The following is a 21,831-nucleotide window of genomic DNA, read 5'->3' as shown; positions in this document are numbered from 1 at the left end:
AACCAGAAAACAACCCCTATAGCAAACCTAAGGGACAAGGGAAACAAAACTAAGGTTTCTTTCTGATCCTATCCCCTAAATCCTTTTTATTCTTCCTCTTGGCTTTCAGTAGCAATCAAAGGACAAGGTGAGAAGTTAAATCTCTGCTTACCAGGCTCCCTAAGACAACCAGCAGGAAATCAGATAGGCCTGAAGGGAGTTCCAAGCCCTAAGCTCCACACGGGATCCTGCATGAGCAGCAGCAGGTATCTTCTGTGGAGGCAGTGGCCACTTACACAAGTGAATCATGAGCTTTAAGTGAGGCGAACATGGTGCTCAAGGATGCCTGGTGGCTAGCTTGCATGGGGCACTTGTATGAAGAAGAAACTGTAGACCAGCCTAGAGAATAAAGGCAAAATAACAAGGAGGGCAAGGAGATAGGGCACAAACAGCTTTGTATTATGAAAGATTTAAATCTTCAAATATCAATGCGAATATCAAAATTCTTCACCATGATGATTAAAGCCAAAAGAATCCCAAGAAGACTGAGCCAGAACACAGAGGACTGACAATTGTTTCCAATCCCTTGATGTGGGGCAGCCCATGGAGCAGCAGGCTGCTTCTCACGTCCTCTCTCGTGGCAGAGCGTGGGCTCCTCAAGGACAGACTGGACATGATGTCACCCTGAAACCGGCTGCCACGGCTGACTGGTTGACTCTTCAGCCTTTCCAACCCTCTGGGCCCTGGCAAGAGGCACGGGGGCTGGCAGGGGCTGGAGAAAGGAGGCGGGAGGTGAGGCACAGCGCACCCACTTGTCCCGCAAAGCTGCAGCAGCTTGGCGCTGACATATGATTCTCCAGCAGGCGGTGATGAGCGCCAGAACACGCTGGGCCACGCTGGGACGCCCCATCTGCTGGAGAGGCTAACACACCTGCTGCTGCTGGGCATGCTGCTGCTTTCCCGCACTGACGGCTTAGGGCTGCTCCAATTGGTCTAGTGATGCCCCTGCACTTGAGACATTTGAACCTCCAAGAGAGCTGTCTTTGGCATCATCGATTGCTGGTTGCTGAGGCGATTTTTTGTTCGCCTATGAGATAAAGCATATGTCCATTAAGGGCTGTTACAGCCTATCCAGAGAATAGCTGTGTTGGGAACTGGCATGTCGGCTTCCCTTATGGAAACTGTATAAAGAAATTCTGGAAAGACAAACACTCCTGTGTCTCCTTGACTCTCCCTACTCGATGGCACTGCTTCACCTTTGACATCAGACTGTGGTTCCGCATATCGAGCCATCCTATCGCAGAAACTGGCGGTCCCACAATTCAATTCGAGCACCACCTGGAGCAGCATGGGATCACGCAGGTAAAGGGCTCAGTGCCCAAGACTGCCCCGCCCCCCCCACTCACACACGCACACTCTCTCACACACACACATACTCCCACACACCAGACACCAACAAGGTCCAGTCACCTGTGCTTCTGATCAAGGTTCCCGCTATGCCCTCCTGGGGTTCAGTTCATTTGCTCAAGCAGCTCACAGAACAGGAAATCTGTTTCTAGATTACTGGTTTATTACAAAGGATACTAAAGGCGACAGAAACCCGCCAGGTGGAGAGGTACCAGGTAAAGTCCAGGAGGCCCCACACACAGGAGCTCTGTCCCCATGGAGGCTGGGTTCTGTCACTCTGCCATGTGGACGCTTCTAGTTCACTGCCCTGGAAGCTCTCTGAGTCTTGGCTTTCTGAGGTTTTATACAGGCTTCACTACATGGCGTGGCTGATTAAATTATGGGTGGCTGGTACTGAACTTGGTCTCTGATCTCTCTCCCTTCCCCAGGGGTGGGCAGTGGGCCTGAGAGTTCCAACCCTCTAACCAGGGTAGATTCTCCTGGCAACCAGTCCTCATCCATAGGGGGAAGGGGGAGGGGGCGGCTTTCCAATGCTACCTCATTAAGATACACTTCCGAGTGCTGATAAAGGGCCTGTTAGAAGACAGGACACCTTTAGAGCTCTAATCGCTTAGGGAATCAAAAGCATTTTAGAAGCTCTATTCCAGGAACAGAGAAAAAGACCAGATGTGTGTGTGCTCGTGTGTGTTAAAAGCATCTAGTATTAGGGCTCTCCCTGGTGGCACAACAGGTTACAGCACAGCATTATGAAGCTCTCCTGAAGCCATTGCAGCATGAGTTTGATTCCCAGCCAGGGAGCTGACCCACATGGCATGGCAGACCTCTCCTGACCTGCCCACTGCTCCCCCAGCAGTGCACTTCATCAATCTGCCTGTTCTGCTTCCCACTGTCTGTGGCAAACCCTTTCACCCACTACACATTGGCCTGTACCCCAGTTCTGTAAGCATAAATAAATAAATCTTTTTAAAAAACTCTCGTATTAAACCACTGATGGGGATCAGGACACATGACCCCAAACTATGGTACTCTGAAGCGGAAGGAATTTGGGAAAACACCAGGATTAGGATTTTTACCAGAAACAACCTTTCTATCTGGGAACCCTTATATCTGATAGGGCAAAGGTCCATTTAGAAACCATATGGTCATCCGTAGGTGAGCCCCCTCTTCCCTCCTGACCTTCCAGGCCCTACCCCATTCCTCATTCTGCCCTACTGGCTTCAGAACCCACATGTATGTTGTTTCTCCATATGCACATAATCAAATTTGTTATTTTTTTTCCTACTGCCTGTCTTATGTCAATTCAATTGCTTGACCAGCCCAAGGAGAAACCAAAGGGGTATGAGAAACTCTTCCTACTCCCTGATAGTTAAGGCAGTGACAAATGTTTCCCATGAGTCTACCGGGCCCTGTTTGGCTTCAGTTGGTAATAATCCACACACCAATGTGACACGTTTCAGGGAAACCTACCCTGAACATCTTGGCGAGACCGATGCTTCACCAGCAAACTCATTACTCAATTGTTTTGGTTTAGCCATTTGACTGAGTATATCCACAGAGTCCTAGTAGGGACTTTTGTTAAAGACATATTTGTCCCAAGACATCAATTTTCTGGCTCAGAAAACCAACTAGATGAGTCCGATGAACCAGGAAGCAGTGCATCAGTGCTTAATTTTAATCACACGAAAATGCTCCTTTCTTGGGAGTATACTGTTAAGGAACCTTAGGTGGTGGTCACAAAGAAGTAGGAAGAGGAGAAAGATATCTTAAAGCCAGGAGGAATCAAATCAACAATTGACATTCCATATCCCGACTATCAGTCAAAGTCAAACAAGTTAAAAACTTTTAATAAGCAAAAAAGATTACTAGTTCTCTCCAATGGGAAAACTATGTGTTGTGTACACAAAGCCTTCTGGGTGATCACAGTCAGGCTTTCATTTTCTTGAGGCTATTTTACAACTCTATAAAAGTTGTGAATAACAGCAATGTAAAATAATTCTTGCCTATAGACATGTAAATAAACTGTCTGGTGGAGGTTCAATTGTCTCCTTCAACCACACTCCTGGAGAAAGGCAGTTCTGTGTCCATTGGTAAGATCATTTCAGCACCTTTCTACTCTATACAAATCAGGGGTTCATTAATTGTACTTTGAACTGGTTCTAACATCCTTCTGGGGCTCTTACTCAATAAATGAGTTACATAAAATTTTTATGCATTCATTTTATACTTGTTATGAGATTAGGATTTCACCTTTTCTTAAAAATTATTCTTTCACAGGTTCTATCCTGGAGGTTATTAATATTCAAGGAATCTATAGGGAGATGACACCAGCCAGTGAGTTAATAAAGCTTTTTCTTGGTCTAGTTCTCTGGCTTACCAAAACCCACAGCTTTTGCTGGGGGGTGGGGGAGAAAATGCGGCACTCATCTGTAATCAGTATTCTGGTCTTCTGGCAACTGCACTTTTCCCTATAAACAAATAGTGCTGGTGACAGGCCACCCTCATGGGAGTATGAAGAGGCTACATTTAAGGCCCATGGACACAGAGCACCACACTATTCTGATTTCTGAACCTGCAAACAAGCTCCTGGAACATATGCTGGAGCCAGCCTGCCTCCTGCTGGGACAATTCTCTTCTCTAACTTCAACACAGAAGGAAAATATTCTAATGCTCTTGAAACAGTCTAAGTTTATTTTTTGAAAGGTCAAGGATGAAAAAGAGAAAGAACAAAGATGCTATTTAAAACTGGCACAGAAGAATGTTTCAAAGAGTTTTGTATGCTAAAGAAAGCATATCGATAAAAGAGGGCTGTCCACAACCAGGGAGAGCTAGTTTCTACCAGAGGGTGGCATGACCAGCGCCCACACTGATCACGGAACCAGTGCACCCACATCCCCCATTAAGGGCTGTCCAATGCCAAAACTAAAACAATATAGTAGAGGTTACTGTCCTTTCTGTAAGAGGAAACAGCTCTCGGACTGAAGCAGTACACAAGCAGGGAAGCACTGTTCCTGAGGGATTATGAACCAGAGGGGGTTTTCTGGAGTGTTAGAAGAAGGAATCAGGAAACAGGGCATGCTTGATGATGAAGTTGGAGATTTCCTGGTCACGGCAGGGGCTCCTGCCTGCTTGGCAAAGCACGCCGGCTGGAGCAGAGACGGAGGCTGTGGCCAGTGACAGGTGGGGTGGGTTCCCTGCCAGAGTGCTGTTTGTCATGAACGCAGGGTGACTATGGGTTTAGATCTGGGACATGAGCTGAGCCACTAAAATGGCCTGTGTTTCATGAGTTCTGGTATATGAATTTACTATAATATACTATCTTCTGGAAAAAAAGAAAGAATATGCAGCTTCCCATTCCAGTGGGGTCAGGGTGCCAGTAAGGAGACTGAGCAAAACAGGGAGACTAGTTCTCTGCCTGTGAGGACTGAGGGCGGCTGGGAACAGCACACACCCACTGGGTGAGATGGCCTCACCAGCAACCCAGGGCCTCAGAGGAAGAGCTCTAGTGCTCATCTTTCAGAGGATGGTAAGACACTTCAGTGGGGGGAATCTAGCTGTTCTTTCTGCCTTTCTCGGCTCTCACCTGGGGCTCCTAAAAAAAAAGACAAATTAACTAGTGGAAAATCTCCACATTCATCTAACACACAGGAACCTTCACAGGGAAATGAAGACCCGAAGAAGCGATTAAACTGGGTAGTTAGCCTAACAGTGACTGGGAAGTCGTGGGAAATGGCAGGACAAGCAGGCAGAGCTAAGAGTGGCTAGCTGAACCAAATGGAGGTGCTTGGTGTTCCTTTCTTCAGGGTGCCAGCTGTGGGGCAGGATCTCCTGAAAGCCGCTAGCACACTGCCCAGCAGTGTTAGGACTGGCCCCGAGACCTGGCAGTAGTGATCGTAAGGTGAAGTCACTGAGGCTTTCAAGGCTGAGAGAAGCTAGAAAGAGAAGTTGCACGCCCGCCCAGCCCCTTACTCATCCTTCAAACAATGGGCTCCCTGAGAAATTGCTTTTTGTGCCAAGCAATCAGAAGCCCCTTTAAGTGTAGTGAAAAGGCTGGGACTAACCTTCCGGAAACTCAATTTTGCCATCTGTGCAGGGAAACAATGCCCATTTAGTACGTTGTGAGGTTTAAAGAAAATGTACAAATTGTCTAAGTGTTTGGTTATTTCGTAGAGGACTTCTGCACTTCGGACCACTGCTCCTGTGGTTTTGAGGGGAGTCTTGGATTCATTCCCAGTGACAATACTTTCCTACTCTAAAAGCCTCCAAGGACACCAAGAAGATCAAGAAGAAATTCTCAGTGAGGAATTTGCAAGTCCTACAATTTATAATCCTTTAGGGGAAGAATGACGGAGTGGAGAGATGTGCAGGGCCCTCTGGCGAGACTTCAGGATGCAGAGCGGAGTCGCCAGTATTCCATGCAAGGTGCAACTGGCCACTGCTCACAGCGCCCCGCGGCACTGACAAGGGTGTTTCAAAACAATCAACCCTTTTCCTCCCTCCCACTCCTCCAAAATTCCTCTGCTCTCAGTAGCCTTGTTGTAATCATGAAGCTATCCACGAGAAAAACACGTCAGCGACCATACTTATTTTTAGGAGGTGCTAATGGACAACCTGCGAAGCCCTCTTAGCCACACTGTTCGCTCATTACCGTAATTAGTGACTTCCCTGGCACTGCTTTGTTCACAGCAGTCCCACGTTACGGAGACCAGATTTACTGACATCAGAAAAAACATTTGGTGTCTTTTCCAGTTGCTGTTCCTTGCTCCAGCTTTAAGCAGTTCACCCAACTATCTTCCAAGTACTTAAAAAAAACAAACAAACCTGTCTTGTGTACTGGCGGGTGTTTAATGCTAAGTTTGGTCACTGCTACACTCCTAAAGGCTGGGCGAAGTCAACAAATGTGCTTAATGATATAGAGAAGTGCTTAACTTCATAAATGCCAAAAGGTTTGTGTTTTTAAATGGCTCACTGATGTACAGCAACCACGTTCAACTTGAGCTGAGCCCCATAGGCTGGAAAACAACAAAGGCTAAGAAGTCCCTCCATCCTTTCCCATGCCAGGGAAATGGCCAGCTTACTCCAGAGTAACACCTGCCCCACACGCCTGCACGAGACAGGAGAACTCCTGGGGCCGGCCAGACACAAGCACCACACTCCCTTCTCACATCTGATTATTGGGTTGGTTGTACCCACTGACCAGTGTGGACAGGAGAAATGCCTGAGAATGGCATCCAGATGTTGACGAATGAGCTGGTTTCCTGGCCCCTCATGAGAGTGGACAGAGCCCAAGGAGAGTCAAGTTCTGCTCAACTGTTGGTTTGCCCCACCTGCTCCCCCCACGGCCCCTCCCTGGTTCTTCTTGGCCATCCTGACTCTCATTATAAAAGCCCTACCTAACTCTCAATTTGCTTTTTGTTTGTTTATTTTATTTAACAATGGAAAACTGGGTAAATGTTTTAAATAGTACCATGGCTAGAAATCCTAGTCTTTAAAAATCCCAAACTCAAGCAAAAAAATCCTTATAACTCCCGCCCCATGACTGTTTTCTTATCTAATCAAGCTGCAATAAAGTTAACAATAAAGAGCTGCTTTAAGAGAGAAGGAACTCACTAAATGATGAGCCAACAAACACGGGGAGAAGAGTGCCGTGGCATTAATTTTCAGCCTCTATAAAAATGGCTTGATGTGTGGGTGTCCGTGTCCTGTACACGGAAGCACCCGGGGTTTGGAGCTAACCGCCTGGCTCCTGGTGGGCTGTGACCTAACTTCCAGCACCATCTCCTTATGTCAAGTACGCCAAGCCCCACCCGATCAGGGCCCGCTTGGCACATTTCAAATATGAGTGCCAAAGAATGCCCCAGAGGGTTTGTTAAAGCCCAGCTTGCTGGACATCACCCCCAGGTTCTGGTTCTGCATTTCTAACAAGCTGCAGGGCAATGCTGTTACTCTCATTTTAAGGGGCCGGGTCTGCTCATTACCCCGCCATCCTCAGCCAAGGAGGTCCCGGAGCGTTCAGAGGAGGCAGCCACGAGTGCAGGTGGTTGATGGCTGCAGAAGGGCCCCAGAACTGCCTTTCCCCCCCTAGAGCCTGCACACAGGAGGGAACGCAAATCAGCTGGGGCCCTTTGAATGCTCTTTTGAGCTTTCAGTGACTGCTTCAGTCTCAGCCACGCACATCCCTATCCCGAGGTGGGTGGCAAAGGGCGCGCCAGCTGCACCACCCTGCACCACCCTCGTTCCCACTGCCTTTCAAGGATGACAACAGAGCTCTGGGGAAGGCAGATTAGGTTATTCTCCCCTGGGTGGTAACTGCAGCATCTGTGATAATCTTATAGAGTAGGTTACCTGATAAACAGGCCTGTACAGCCCGCTGGGACCTCGGCTCCTGTTCTGACGCGCTACGGAGGAGACCTGGCCGGGAAGGAAGCCACAGCTCATTATTCTCCCAAAGGCTCCTTTCAGGGGACAATGACACCACAGCCCTTCGGCCACCTGCATCACTGACCAGCAGCCAGAGAGCGCAAAAGCTGGGCCGTCTGGCCAGCTCTGCCCAGGAGGCTAGGTGCTCAGGGCCAGGTATGTGAGTGCACTAAGCACCGTGGGGCTGAACAGTTTAAGTGGGCTCATTTTAGGGTATGTAACTTTTTTTTTTAGGGTATGTAACTTTAAAAATTTTTAAAAGATTTATTTATTTATGCTTACAGAATGGGGGTACAGGCCAGAGGTGTGGTGAGTGAGAGGATTCACCAGAGACAGAGTGGGAGCAGAACAGGCAGATGTACTGAAATACACTGATGAAGGAAGCAGTGGGCGGGTCAGGAGATGTTTGCCACTCCATGTGGGTCAGCTCCCTGGCCGGGGATTGAACTTGTGCTGCAGTGGCTTTGGAGAGCTTCATAGTGTGGTGCTTTAACCTGTTGTGCCACCAGGGAGAGCCCAGGGTATGTAACTTCTATTGCAAGTTTAAGAAAAGCGATTAAGTTGCCTTTAATAGTTACCCAGAACAAAACCATGAACGACAGACACCTTCTGGGAGTCTGAAGGGGGGATATGACATGGTCTCAATCATCAAGCGGGAAAGCCCAATCTGCCCAGTCACTCTCCGCCAGCCTCAAGCTTCACCAGTGCCAAGTAGCTGGTCTCCAGGCTTCTAGAAATAGCTTCACTGGTAGCTATTCCGAGGTCTTAAACATCACTTCTCTCCCTTTGCCCATGAACTCCAAAAGCTCAAAACCCACTTCTCTTAGCAGTTCATTCCAGAAGAGGGGTGACGAACAGAACCCCAGTAGAAACAGTAACCAAACAGTGGTGCTCTCAAAGCAGGCCTCAGGAAGGCCTGCCTGAAGAGTTGTGGGTTCAGCCCCAGCGGGCATCACACATACCACCGACAGCCAGTGCACCTGAACTGGAATGTTTTGCATTTGACACATAGGAATGGTTTCGCCACGGGTGAGAGAAAAGCAGAATTTGGGATCAGACATTTTGGTTTAAGTTCAACTATGTCATTTAGACTCTCCAAGTCTATTTTCTTCTACTACTAAACAGCAAAATAAATCAACCCCATCGAAAAGATTCATATTAGATCGGAGTTGTGAAAGTTCCTGCCCTGAGTCCTGAGTGTGAGTCCTGAGTGTGTGTGGACCTGAGTGCTCTCCAGAGTCTACGTGCAGTCAGTCTGGCCAAGCTGCCCTTTCCCTACTTCGAGGCACCGCTGCTTGGGCTGACTCTGGTCCCAGACCGGCAAAGCCCTGCTTGAATCCACAGCCGACCTCGGGTGGACATCTGACAAACAGGCTTGCCTGAGCTGGTGGTGCACCACGTGGGATCAGAGGAAAGAGGCCAAGGAAAAGTCCCACCCTGCCTCTGGCACCTTCCTTTAGCCTTCTGCCCCCCTTACAAACCCGCAGACACACTTCCGCAGGGGCTGAGCCAGACTCAAGTTTGAAGCAAGAAGATTTGCGTCTGGACACCTGCCACCTCCCACAAGTCTCTTCGCTTGCATTAGGTGTTGCGAGCAGCCCCCTTCTTCTGCTATTTCTGAACGAATATTCTGAAATGTTCAAGTGTCTGCTTCGTTTTCCCCAGCAGGGCTCCCGGGACAGGGCCCTGGAAATGGGAAGGGCGAGGAGTAGAAAAAACATCTTTCTAGGAGCCCTTGGGGCGGTCGGTTCACGGAGAGACCACCACCTTGTACACACAGCGCTGCTCACGCCCACAATTCAGAAGCTAAACCGAGCTGAAGGAGCTCAGCAGCCTCACAGTTAGCAAGACCCCAAAGCGGAACCCAGGCCACCACCTCTCCTCCAAGTCCCCGAGTCTGCCCGAAATCCCACCACTGATGGTGTGCTCTTCAGAATCACCAATTCACAAGCCTGGGAGGAGACGCGAGGAGCCTTACGTAACATCTCATTAACTTCTAGTTCAGCATAGCGCTCGTGTGATTACCCACCAATCTCCAACTCTATCACTTAGGTTTTGAGGGGGCAGGGAAAACTGTAAGAATCACATGCCCATGATTGCTGCAGCATTACATGTTTCTGAAAATGGTATGTCAAGATGTTACACTAACACCTTAATTAGCCACTAACACCTTAAGACCCAATGAATAATGTTCATTCATTCATTCACTTAAAAATGAAATTAATCAAAAAGCCCTGCTTCTCAATGCTCGCTGCCCAAACCTCTGAAATACATTATTCTGATGACTTGACATTCAAGGCTGTTTTTCCCCACAGGCTCCTCTCCTCAAACACAATCCCACGTGGACACTGCGGGCTGTGGCACAGCACAGCTGCGGACGCTGGAGCAGGCAGAGATGGCGTCGGACCTGCCCTCCCGGCCTCCCCCTGTGCCTCTTCTCCCCTGGGGTCTGAGATGTCCTACCCCGGGGTACTACAGAGGTGCTTCGGACTCCACGGAGCTCAACACAGTTTGAACACGTGAAGTTCACCTACCCTGTCCTCTGTAGCATTTCATGAGGAAGGACAGTGCCCTATTTTTTATTGACATTATAACAGCAGCTAAACTTACCACAGGTTGTATGTAATTCTGCGCTAAGAGCCTTGTGCGTCCAAATGCCCTTTGTTAATTCTGACATCCGTCCACGAGCATTTACTTATGGTCGCCAGAGTGTCCCTTCCAATAGGACTCACATTGCCTCCAGTTCGTTACTTGAATAAGACAAAATTGTTCCCCTGGAACTGTCTTTGTGCCACTGATTATTTTTGTCGCCTATTTACCAAGTGGCAATCCCTGGTTTCCACCAACGAAGTCCAGAGGACGTGGCTTAGACGCTAGTATACCCTTTTCAGTAAATAACTGTGCTCACTGTGCCCGAAGCAACGACACAGTTCAAATTTTCTTGGGGAACAAATCCCGATTTCAACTGTTCAAACAAAGCCCCACCACCTGTTATCTGAAACCCTCTGCGCCAGGCTAGTTTCAGAATTCACAGTAGCTCGGGTCACAGAAGGGCCAGGTGGGCCTTCCCCCACAGCAGGCGGAAGGAAGGGAGGGAGGTTACGTGCAGTGACAAGCACTCCAGATCCGAGTGTGGGGACTGGGCTCCACGTCTCTTGCAGGTCCAAGCCTGCCTGAGCAAGCCAAGGTAGCAGCGCTGCTGCTCAGGGCTCCCGAGGGAAAGAGAACTAAAAGTAACTGCACGCCGCCTCTGAAACTGTGCCTGCCTTCTCCTAGCCAGCTGGGCCATGTGGCCGTGTACCGCTCCCCAGGGGACGGCACGTGCAGCCTGCGTGTGGCCCGAGTGAAGAGTGGCAGAGTGGTCGCACTACTGGAGCCCTCCTGGGTAGCAGCCCAGCAAGTCTACGACTCAGGGACTGTGCCACAGTAAAGGTGAATGTCTGCGGGGGGCACAGGGCTAGGGCATGACCTCACCCGCGTTCAACACAGCTCGAGTAGGCAAATGAGTTTCTGTTTCTCAAGCTTTGGGCACTCAGAATTCAGAAAAAAAGACGATGGACATGTGCTGTACTCAGAGACATCTATTTTTTGTTCAATTCATATTTAATTCATTACCATTTGATTCTTCTCCACCAAGATGCCATCCATTTGCAAAATTAAATGTGCAAGCTATAGTGCCATGACTTTGAACCCTGAGGCGACTTCCAGCTCTGCCACGTCTTTCCTGTGTGTTAACCCTGGGCAAGGAATTCAGGCTCCCTGTGCCTCAGTTTCCCTTTTGGCAAAAGTAAGAAAACACATTGGCCCTCCCTGGTGGCACAGCAGGTTAAAGCACAGCAGTAAGAAGCTAAAACCACTTCAGCATGAGTTCCATCCCTGCCCCGGAGGTGACCCACATGGCGTGACAGACCTATCTGGCCCACCCGCTGCTCCCCTCAGCAGTGGACTTTGTCGATATGCCTGTTCTGCTCCCCACTCTGTCTCTGGTGACTCCTCTCACCCTCCGCATCTCTGGCCTGTACCCCAGTTCTATATGAATAAATAAATCTTTAAAAAAAAAAGTAAGAAAACACTAACAGTTCCTTCCTAAGATGATGTGGAGGATTAAGTGAGACAGTGTATTCAAAATAGTGCCTAAAGTTGAACAACTACTTTTTAAAAACCATAGCTTTCAACTTCCTTTACATTCAAATAAAAACTAAACAAGGCAGATGGCGGGGAAGGGGAGGGAACAGGAGGGAGAGAGGAGCACGGGTCGATTACGGAGGGCGCGTGGGGAACGGACTGGGAACTCTAGGGGCCTACACCTGAGGAAAGAAAGCAAACACTGTAAAAAAACTAAAATATGATGTAAAACGTACACATGAAGTAAAACAACCAAACAGAAACCCCCTGAGAGTCCGATTAAAGCAGCAGGGAGGCGTCAAAGCCCAGAGGCCACACATGCCGCGCGCCTTGCTGCCAGGAATCCAGGCCCAGAATTCTCCAGCTGGGAGAAAGGAGGCTTTCCTTCCAGCACTTCCCTCAGCCATGGCACACCAAGATCATCATTTTGTGTCTTGCCCTAGGCCAGGAACGGAGAGAATTCTGGAGTGTGCCAGAGGTTGGGTGCACACGCCCAAACCCAGGCTCCGGGGTGTCAGCCCAGAGAAGGCCCTTCTGCTTGAAGAGCAGTGCCACTGTGGCCTCCATCGCATCCCTGGAAGGCGGTGTGGAAGCAGCAGCCTCCAGCCTGCCTCGAAGGCGCAGTTTCTCCCCTGCCACTCCCACTTGCCTGCCTAAAACCTATGTTCTAGTCAATGGACATACAATGAGAATGCCAAGGCCCCAGCAACTATTAGGAACAGATTTCTAGGTAAAGGCTGAATTGAGAGCAAATCTGCTCCACAGAAAGGAAAACGAAAATTGAAGGAGCCAAATGAGTGCACCCTGCAGAAAGGTGAAACAAGAGAAATCACTAAGTGGCCCCAGAATCTGGGTGAAATTACAGAAATAACTCACGCTGTCCTTCATCAGTGCTGGCCACAGCGACCAAGTGAAGATGACAGGAGAAATGAGGTGGTGATTTACTTTCTCTCCTGAAATTCTAGGAAAACTACTATAGAAACATCAAAAACAGAAAATCTCAACACAATAAGAATTGGATGAACAACTGGATGAACAATACCAACAAGATGGTATTGGATGAACAATACCAACAAGATGTTGGCGCTGGCAAGCAGATGGGTAAGAGGTGAGTGAATTAGAGAGGTTGAGCCCCAAACTAGCAGCGGGACCGTCAGGCCGCAAGCCCGTCTATCCAGCAGGCCAGCCGTGAGTGAAGCCTGACGGGTGAGCCAGCCAGCCTGCTCACCGGGAGCCTCAGATACTAGCTAGTGCCCTCACAGAGAGGCACCCAGCCCTGGCCCTGAGTCCTGGTACTGCTCAGGAACTGGCAGCACCAGGTACCTCAGGAGTTGGCAGGAAGGTGAAGTTATAAAAAAGGAGGGGGATGGTTAAAAGTATGTTCAAGGAGCAATTAGATTTCCATTTGCCCAAACCCGATACAAAAGGAACAGCTAGCGATTTTTTAAAGAGGGTTCGTAGAAAATAAAAATAAAGAGCTCAATAGAAGGAGTAGAAGCTAAAACTGAACAAATGTTTGAAAGGTTGGGAAAGGAATAAAAAAGAGTCAGTCTAGAGGTCTAGTGTTTGAATGTGATAAGATATTCAGGAAGTAAAAAGAAACGGTGGGAAATCATTGACAAAACCATGTTTAAAAGCTTTAGGTACTAAAGAGCAAGGGCATGAGCAGCGAAACTGAGTTGACCCAGTAAGTCTCCAGGAAAGTGAATGTGCAGAAACCCAAGCCCAGGCCCACCTTCTAGACGAACAGAACAGAGAGGACCCCTCCAGCCCCTGCAAAGAAGGAGCAGGTCAAAGTGTTACAGTGTGAACGGGCTGCCTGTCTGTGGGTCCTTACCCACACGCTTAAAATGTAATTGTACTGCAGGCACACAAGAAGGGTCAATAATGGCTTTATTTACAAAAGGGGAAAGGAAAAGGAACAACCCAGGGAAAGAGAGAGAGATACAAGGTAACTGGAACATCCTACCAGCTCGGCTGACTTGGAACTTCAGTAGCACACTAATAGCCACCAGCCAAGCAGTCCCAAGAGAGAGAGCATAGAAATAGCTCCCTATTTGTCCCCCAATATCCCAGAATTCCTCCCAGCCCCACCCTTGGGTCCTCGCTGTTCTCTCCCAGGTGCTGCTGGGAGTTGTGGTTTCCAGTCACTGGAGTAGGGGGTAGGGTCCAGAAAGCTGGAGTAGGGGTGGGGTCCATAAGACTCTGCAGAGTTCCTTTAGGACATCCTTTCCCCCTGACAAAAGCAGTGCTGACCTTCCCAGCAGCTGAACTAAACCCTGGAAAACACACCTGGGAGCCATGGCTTCATATTCTGAAAGACACCGGGGCCACCTTCTGCTTGATAGAGAGGGATCTGGCAAGTTTAGTGAACTGCAACGGATGAGCAACTCGACTCTCGATGTGTATTCTCTTTGTTTCCAAATACCCTAGAGGGAAGCTATGTGAACAAAATCTCCCCACAATCTGAATACCATGACCATCCAATGTGTCCCAGCATAGCCACAGAATTCCACAGGTGGTCACTGCAGGGACAGATGGACCTTCATTTTGTCCTGGCCACCACCGTGGCTCTTCATGGCCCTCCAACCTGGTCTCCCGGAGTCTGCTCTGTACCTCTAAGTCCCATCTCTACACGAGTCGGTCCCTGACTGACCGCTGCTTGTCCGACATATTGTGTGTCGTGTACTGGTCCCTTGTCTCTTCTCTGTCCACAACTCACTCACTAAGTTTCTGGTCTTCCTTGGTAGAATGTGCTATGCCCTACTTGCCACAGTGCCACCGCGCCTGGCTGGCATCTCCCCTACCTGGAACTTTGGCACACCACCTTCAACATGGCCACCTCCTCCGCACCCTCCAGATCTTAGCGTGGATACGGTATCCTTAGATAGGCCACTCCAGAAAGGCAGTCGAAAGGAGCTTCCCATTCCATTTGCTCTCACTCACAAAATGGTGGTGTCTTCCTTCGCAACACTCATAGCGCTGGGCAGCTGCTTATTTCATTCTCTCTCCACATGAGTGTAGACTGTGCTTCCAAATCACTGTTCATACCACACACTCAGTAAAAACAGAAGGAAGAGTAGAGGAGATGGAGAATGCTGAATTCTCACAGCTCAGCACAGATAATTTTATATACAAGATACTTAGCTCACAGTATTAATTTGATCCCACTATTGGGGGGTCTCCCCAGATTTCTCGTTCAGGGACTCATTCAGGGACATAAGAATTCACCTGATACTTCAGACCTTCATCCACAGCACCTAGGTACCCTCGCATCATTTCTGCTCAATTACTAGGATTCTCCTTATTGATCACTTTTGGTGTAGCTGGTATAGCTGATGGAAGGGAAGGTCCAAGGTTACAAAATCCACGCATGTGCTTTTACTCTACTTATTGAATGATGGACTCGGATTTGCCCCTTTAAAAAAAAAAAAAACAGTCTCATTCATATGAAATATCAAGAGATAAATACAAAGAGACAGAAAACGTTTCTTACCGGTTGCCTAAGTCTAATACTTGGTTGCCAAGGAACTAGGGAGGGTGATAGGAACTGTTTAATGGCTTCTAGATTGCACTTGGGGGTGATGACAATGCTCTGGTCTAGCAAGTTCTGATGGTTTCACAACATTACGAATATGCTAAATGTGTCCAAATTGTACACTTTAAAATGGTGAATTCTATATTTATCACAATAACAAAGAAATTGTATCCCACATGCTTTCTTTGTACTTATCTTAAAAATAAAAGACTGATATTGTGGAAGACATTTAGTACTTAACATTCCTTTGTTCGACACAAAATCAGATCTGAAATGGATCATAAACATTTGGGAGAACTTCTTCTTTCTCCTTTCTAACTGATGTCATGAGATGGGAGATTACTATTTCTCTTTCATTCTACTGTAGCCAGAATTCTACTTGTGCTTCCTCTCGGCCATAGTTTATACTCCATACCTTTTAGATTAAATACTTTTATTTAAGTAACAGTAAATTTCAAAAGGTTCCTTGCACCAGAAACAATCAATATTGGTGAGGGTCTGGAGAAAAAGGAATAGTCACCCACCGCAGTGGACAGAATGGTCCAGCCCCTGTGGAAACAGTTTAGTTTATAGGGGTCTTAGAACCCTGAGATTCTGAGATTGCTGGGATTGTGACCCAGCAATCCCTCTCCTCGGAATCCACATGAAGAATATAGAAAATCTTGGAAGAGATGCATGCACGCCTGTGCTCACTGCAGCACCCCACAGTGGCCATGCCAGAGGCAACCTAAGTGGCCAAGGGCAGACGAGGGAGAAGGAAGAGAAGGCCCACGTGCGCAATGGAGTGCTACTCAGCTACTACAGCAGGGGGAAATTTTGCCGTTTGCAAGGAAGTGGGCGGAATGGAGGGGACTGTGAGGCAAATCAGAGGAGAAAGACAAGTACCAGATTGTTTCACTGATATGTGGACTACAAAGAAGTAGACAAAGAAGCCTTACGAATCGGACTACAGAACTGAAGCTACCAGAAAGGAAGGGCTGGGGTGGGGGGTGAAGGGGAGAGAAACCCAATGGACCATGAAGGGGGCTTACTGGAGCTCTGGCAGGGGTGTGGTGTGACAGCATACTTTCAAAAAGGTGTGAACCTGTCCCCCTAAAACGTATACAGTGTTGTAAGCCAACATTATCTCAATTAACATAATTTACAAAATTATCAAATTAAAAAAAAGACATCTTATATCAGAATGACACCTAACATAACCATTGAGAAAATTTTCAGAGGGTAAGAATTTAAGTAAATGCTATGAGATGCAGAATCTAACATCATTTCCACTACGACAGAGAGCTTTGCAGTGGGAGGGTCAGCAGAGGCCCTTACCTCGCTCTGTTACATGCTTCCAGCCCAAAACCAATTTGTGTGGCCGATTTCCCTCGCAGAAACCTGAGCTTCCTGTGCATCTGCACGGGTGTCTGCCTCAGTCGCTGTGGCGGAGAGGCCCTGCTGAGAGGCCCCTGGGCCCGACTGTGCTGAGGACGCGGATAAGCAGTGCTCCCGCTGGCCTCACCCCCCGCATTGCGGTCCCAGGAAGCAGGGAGAGGCCCTGATATTTTCAGCACACAGAAAGCCCTTCTCATCTTGCAGAGCAGTAAAGGTGGCCTTCCATGATTTCCACAGTGCTAAAAATAACTTCCAGGCCTTCCATCTCTGTGCCTAAGTCCTTTAAACTCAGGGATAAATCTCAACGCTTGCCTGAAGCTCCCTGGATTTTTTCAAACTTTGAACAATGGATTCATTCCAACAAAGGTACTATACTCTTTAAGCTTTTAAATACTTGAGGCTGAAGTATTTCCTAAACAAATTAAACACTGTACATGCTTCTTACTTTGGAATGAGCCTTTGTATATGGAAGCTGTTTTTCCTCCCCAAGAGGGAGTGATGTTTTAAGAATTACCTATGGGTGTGAGGTAGCATATGGCTAACTGTGGGGGCGGAAGGGGAAACAGCTTTCATATTTCACTAAGCACTGGGGGCGGTGGGGGCGCAGTTACCAGCAAATACCAGAATGGCCTACAGGTAAACATATGGCATTTTCCAGCATAATCATCTCTTAAAACCTCGTGATAGTACTGTAAGAAACCCCACCCTTCGTTTATTGCCCTGCTAGAAATCCACTGTCACAAAAGACCAAACTTTACTGACAAATGGGTAAACACGAATGACCTTGACCTTCACATTCACAAGAGAAGACCCATGTGATTTGGCTTGCCTGCATTATCACTGTTCGTATAATAGGATACAGGTTCCTCCTCTTCTACAAAGAGATTTCAACAACAACAAAAATTATCTTGGGTAGTAAATTGCTACTAACTGCAAGGACATTCACCCCTTCGTCATTCAACTTATGAATATTCTTGACACGGCTGTGTCTCAGACTCTGAAATTGGGGCTACAGCAGAGGGCAAGACATTCTGGATAACTTGAGAGTGTACAGCTTGCAGGAGCACGGGGTATCCAGTAGTCACAAACAAGTCATCACTTAGAAAAGACAGGCCTTCCTCATCAAGTTATCCTCTCAAAATATTTGTCAAGAACACATGCGTCTGTGTTGAGGAACAGAAAATGTTTCCTCAGGTGCCCTCTTTACATGTATAACGAAGGTCAGGAGTTAAGCAAACCACCCTTACCGCGGAGGTTTTCCTGAGGGTGGCTCAGGCAGCCAGAAGGATGCTCTCCGACTCGTCAACCTTCATGCTGACTTTGTGTTCAGATGAACTGGAAATCAAGATTTCCTTCCAGCCCTAAAGTCTGTTTCCACGTAGGCTGAGCACAGGCGGGTTGGCACACCCTGTTTATGTGAGAACTCCAGCCCACTTTCCTATTTTACAAGTTAGGGAGACTGGGCCTCCCTGGTGGCCTAGGGGTTAAGTCTCAGCACTATCACCCCTGCGACCTGAGCTCGATCCCCAGCCAGGGAGTGACCCACAGGGCGCAGGAGCCCTCTCCAGTCTCCCTGCTGCTCCCTTCAGCAGTGGATTTTAGTAGACCCACCAGTTCTGCTCCCCACTCTGTCTCCAGTGAATGTTTTCATCCCTGCACCTCTGGCCTATGCCCCAGCTCTTCTACACACAAAAATAAACTAGGGAGACCCAATAAAGCAAGCAAACTGATAAAATCCCTACAGCTGCAAGTCTTGGCACACAACACAGTGACCCAGTGAGCCACAGCAGTCTCCCACCCAGCCAGCAGGCTACAGACACACTTCCTGCTTGGCATCCTTTGGAACTGAAGTCATCACACAACAGACTGGCTGCCCGGCACTAACAAGTCATTTTGAGAAACTTGTGTACCCTTGATGAGTTGCAATGGGCCCAGAGAGCTGAGGGCACACCGTGAATAAGGCAGGACTATTTAACAGGAATAAAAATTCTACACCTTAAGCTCTCTTCTGAAAAGTTTAATTTAAAAAGAAAATTAGCACAGAGGCAAACATAAGTGAAGGGGCAAGGTTATTGCATGCTTAGCACCAGATTTATCAACTGAATCATAATTAGAAGGCTTGCCACTTAAATAATGCAATTTGATGCTACATTTATTCTAGCAAGATAGTGATCATCCCTAAAGAAACCAAACTAGTCTCAATGACGTTACCAAATATTTTGGGAACTGAGTTTCAATCCTACAAATGCATAGAATTTATCTCCCCAACTGAAAATGGGCAGGTGCAATTACTTCCTGAAATAGAATCTATGGTGCAGGCATTGAGAAACAATAAAATATATGATCTTGTGGAATTTCTGGGCACTGATATGGATGGAGGAAGAATTGAAAATCATTTTGTAGTAAAAAAAAAAAAAGTTTGATGTTCTGCTTCTCTTTGTTCTGGTTTACATACACCTGGAAAACTTTCAATGATCCAAACGAAAGGTATTCAAAACAAATCATCTGAGGCTGCAGAGACAGCCACAGTCCAGACATAAGGAGTCCGGCCATAGCAGGGGCTAGAGAGCGCCAGGCAGGTGAGAAGCCCACTGTCCTGACAGCACGGCAGGGGTGTGGCCCGCACAAAACAGGACCTCCTGAAGAGGAGCAAGCTTCCAAAAGGAAGAGGCAATTCTTCCCTAGGCTCCGCAAACAGCGAGGCCAGTCTGGCGGCCTTTTCCCAGGGCTGGTGCAGGGTCTCCAGTGCAGTGACTAAGGGTGTGCTGTACACTGGTGTGGTCTGTCTTTGTGGAACCACAGACCTGGGCCGACTGTTTGAGCACTTGACTCCTGTTGCCATTGGGGGCTTCGTCTTATTTTTTGCTAATTCTTATTTCAATTTTGAGTTTATATTTTTATTTCTTCACATGTGCGCATGTTCTACTTACCCTCTGCCAAACCACTGGTGCCAATATCCCATCTGTTTCCCTGCCCCCTCTTCTCTTCCCTCCTCCTGATCCTTCTGGTAACCATTAAATTATTTCACTGAGTCCAAGATTTCTTCCTGCTATATTTTGCCTGTGTATGTTTAAGACTTGGTCCTGTGAGTAATACACAGGCATTCATTGAGCAACTGCTTTGTGCCAGGCACAGAAGGAAAGACAGAGGCCTTCTCATCAAGTTATTCAAGTAAGAAACAACACCCTCACTCTGCATGGAGAGAGACAGGCTATATACAAGCAGCCACCACTCAAGGGGTACACCATGAAGACACTCGTAGTACAGTAACGGGGGTGCCATTTCAGCAGGGTGGCCAGGAAAGGTGGCTGGTGAGAGAGCTGGAGCTTGAGCAGGCTCTGAAGGGGCAGGGCAAACAGGCCAAAGATATGCGCTCCAGCAGAAGGGGTTTGGGGATAGAGCGAGCCGGTGAAGGCACCCAGGGACATACTTGTTAAGTTCCAGGCATTATAACTGTCTCTCTCTCTTTTTTAAGATTTATTTATTCATACAGAGCTGGGGCACAGGCCAAAGGTGCAGAGATGGTGAGAGGATTCCCCAGAGACAGAGTGGGGAGCAGAACAGGAAGATCAATGAGGTACACTGCTGAGGGGAGCAGCGGGCGGGTCAGGAGAGGTCTGCCTCGCCATGTGGATCTCCGAGGCAGGCGGGAATCGAACTCATGCGGATGTGGCTTTAGCTTTTAGTGCTGTGCTTTAACCTGCTGCGCCACCAGGGAGGGTCCTATAACTGTCTCTTATTGGATCATTTGCTGCTCTTGAAGGCTTCCCTTTGCTCAACCAGGAGAACAGTACTTGTGTTGGGTATTTAATGTAGCTTAACACATCCAACCCCAAGAAGTGGATGCTAAAGAATTTCAAACAACACAATAGTGCTGCTTTTAAAATGACTATGGACAGTTGACAAGGCTCTAAATTTGAATAACATTTTCTAGAAAGGCTATTTCTGGTTTCCCCTTGCACCCTGATCTACTTTTTGTATGTTCCTTGAATAATTAATGTAACTGGTAATATTTAATTTACAATATAAAAGCAATCATGACATCTTAACTTAGAAAATGTATGGCTTTCAGAATCCCTATCATAGGAAATAGAGAAAGGTAAAGATCAGGAAAAGGTAAGCACAGGAAATGATATGATGTATGAATGCAGAATGATTCAGTATAAACAAAATGCATATATTGACTTAAGAGCATTTTGATTTTGTTTTTATGTGAATAGCTCATCATTCTTAATTCATGCCAATAGCAAGCAGTCTTATTTGCTAGATGAGAATTCCTTTTTAAAAAGAGAAACTAAACGTCATTACTATTTCTTTGTAACAAGTCTCCCACCTACATAGCAAGGGGCAGATGCAACATGTTCCCTGGGCAGTGTGTGTCTCATTCACCTGTGCCTACTTTAAGTCCCACCACTCCACGCCAACATTGTGCTTCTGACCACTCAGCGTCTCTCCTTTTTCTAACCTACCCCTTAAATATCACCTCTAGGCAGTTTCAGGACCATGTCCTTGCTATCATCCAATTATCCTTTTTAAGGTGACTTAGAAATTGTGAACAACAGCGGAAAGCTTGTGTGTGCATTCGTGTATTCTTTCAGTCTATTCATCAAATATTCATTGACACCTACGCTGTGCCTCCTCCACTCCTATTTGTTCTACTGAGGGAAAATGACAAAAGTGCAACTTTTCAAAAGCAGCCCTAAGATGGATTAAAGATGGCTGCCAGTATTGTGGCTTCTCCCAGTGAGACATGGAGGTTGTTTCTCCTTCCCTGAATCTACCTCACCATGACTGGTTTAATCCACAGCACGCAGCAGAGGTCAGCCAGTTCCAATTTCAGACCTGCCTGTTAACAGCTCCCCACCTCCATTTCCTCCCTTTTGGACGTGTCACGTTTAGGATCCCAAACCTGAAAGTAAGAAGCCCAATGAGGAGAAATCACATAGTGAGGAGAGTGCCTGGGGTGCCATGGAGAAAGAGAGAGGACC

At 47.6% G+C, this 21,831-nt stretch overlaps 1 protein-coding gene across 2 annotated transcripts in view; it reads right to left on the bottom strand.

The window, feature by feature from the left end:
• Positions 1-21,831, bottom strand: part of FRMPD4 (FERM and PDZ domain containing 4) — a 613,488-nt gene that overhangs the window by 563,977 nt on the left and 27,680 nt on the right. The gene's annotated exons all lie outside the window — the stretch shown is intronic.

This window comes from Condylura cristata, unplaced genomic scaffold (genome assembly GCF_000260355.1).
Source record: "Condylura cristata isolate star-nosed mole 26May11 unplaced genomic scaffold, ConCri1.0 scaffold00027, whole genome shotgun sequence".
In the NCBI taxonomy this organism is placed as follows: domain Eukaryota; kingdom Metazoa; phylum Chordata; class Mammalia; order Eulipotyphla; family Talpidae; genus Condylura; species Condylura cristata.
The sequence above is the reverse complement of the archived record's forward strand: the minus strand, read 5'-3'. Positions and strand labels throughout refer to the sequence as shown.